The sequence below is a fragment of the Vespa crabro genome, chromosome 8 (genome assembly GCF_910589235.1).
Source record: "Vespa crabro chromosome 8, iyVesCrab1.2, whole genome shotgun sequence".
Taxonomy (NCBI): domain Eukaryota; kingdom Metazoa; phylum Arthropoda; class Insecta; order Hymenoptera; family Vespidae; genus Vespa; species Vespa crabro.
Window position 1 is genome coordinate 7677588 of NC_060962.1, and position 2500 is coordinate 7680087.

Here is a 2500-nt window from a genome sequence, read left to right on the forward strand (position 1 = left end):
TTGATTAGAATATACGAATGCGTGCTTATCTCTTTTCCTTTTTTTTTTTTTCTTTTTTCTTTTCTTTTCCTTTTTCTTTTTTTCTTCTTTTCTTTTCTCTCAATCGAACTTCGAAAATTATTAATTATTCGTCGTCGCGATGGAAATTCTATGGACATGTATCCATGCGTTTAGATTTATTTTGAAAAATATAAAAAGTGAATAATTCAATTTTTTATTTTTATTATCATCGAAATATTTTATGGATTTATTTGTATTATTTTTCTCTTTCTTCCTTTCTTTCTTTCTTTCCTTCTTTCCTTCTTTCTTTCTTTCTATTTTTCTTCGAATTGAAAATACATGTAATGGTGGAAAGCTATTAGCAATATTACATATGTTATATCAGGTCCAAAGTAAACAATCGTTTTCATTTTGAAGGACACATTTTATCAATTATGTCCTTGAAATATCATCTCTAATTTATATTAAATTTATTTCTAATCATAAATGACTAACGCGATAAGATCAATCACGCGATTCAAATATTCTACGTGATTATATCTTGTTAAACTTTATTAGTTATGGGTTATTAGAAACAATTAGAAAATTGTTTGGTATTAATAACTTGTTTTTTATTTTTTTTATTTTTTTTAACGAATCGAACGAACGTCTATTACGAATATATATCGAATATATATATATATATATATATATATATATATATATATATACGTTTTAAATGAACGATTAGAAAATGAGTGTAGTATATGAAAGAAATTTCATTGATAGTTCGTATGTGAATCGAAGTTACTTTATTAGAAATTAGAATTAATTATACCAATGATATATTTCATTGAGAGATATGAAATTGTTCATGGGATGAAAGAAAGTATTCCGTAAAGAAATCGATGAAATCGATGAAGAAACGATCGATTAGGTATTAGAATCGATGACGGAAAATATTTTCCTTACGACATTTATGAATAATTCGATATAGTTCGAAATTAAAAAAAAAAAAAGAAAAAAAAAAGAAAAAAGAAAAAAAAAGAATCAAGCGTATAAATCGAAGAAATGTCGTGCGAGTTTAGAAATTAGAATATTAGAATCTATGAATTTCTAATTACGAAACTTGTTTAATAATCTAATGACGCAAAATATTTCCTATAACGTATACGATCAATACGAAGTTCGGAAATAAAAAATTATGCGTATAAATCGTGTACAGTTCTTCTTGATTAATAATTAGAATTTATGATTTTTTAATGGAGTAAAAGTTTACGAAGATGTGAAAATGTGTGTTATATTGCTTTTTCTTATGAGAAACGTAAATGATAATTTAATTCATCGACGAGTCTCAATTATAGAAAATAGGTTTGACGATGAAGATGATATTAATAAATAATGAATCAATTGATCATAATTCAATATATTTAATCGTTCGTTAGAAATACGTATATAGATGAGAAGATAAATTTTTCTGATAATTACAATTTTGTGATAATTTTTTTCTTTTCTTTTTTTCTTCTTTTTTTTTTAGATCTTAACTTTCTAACTTGCGCTTAGTATATTTTAGGAGGATAAGTAATGTGAGGAATTTATGTATTGATTATATTATATCCGAATAATGTATGCATTTATATACATACGTGATATATATTCACGTGAACATACACACACACACACACACACACACACACACACACACACACACACACACACACACACACACACACACACACACACACACACACACACACATATATATATACTTTGTAATTATAACCTGTAGTAAACAATTTACACATATTAAATTACATATGATGTCATTCATGTTTAAAAAAAATTAATACATTCATTTTTCTTCTTATTATTGTTGAGCTCAAATTTACGTTTTAATTTTAATTCTTCTGTCTTATCTTATAAGATACTTGTAATCTTTTTATCATCATCAGCGGTATTATTGACGTGAGATTGACGAAATATTTCGAGCGAACTATTATTAAAAATCAATTATTCATTATCGAAACAAAATTTTTTTCGATCGGACAAATTTTTTCCCCCTTTCGTATTCTCCTTTATAAATTTTCATCGAATTCTTAAACGATCCTAGAACGAAAAAAAAAAACAAAAAAAAGAAGAGAAAAAATAAAACAAAGTATATTTTAACGAACTATTCGATTTATCGTTAATTACTCGATCAATGTTAATTCCAATGAAAATTTCAATCGATTCAATTGTTCACATGGTCGCCCGTGATCTCTCTTATTTTTATTATCTAACACAATTGTTATTATTCTAAACATACATACATACATACATACATACATACATACATACATACATACGTGTATACATATATACATATATACATACATACATACATACGTTTATCTCGTTTTATCAGGCATCTTTCTCGACTAGGAAAGGATCATTTTTCATGCGTATATGTATATGTATATGAGTGTATGAGTATGTGTGCGTGTATGTGTGTTTGTGTTTATCAATGTGTGCGTGTGTGTCT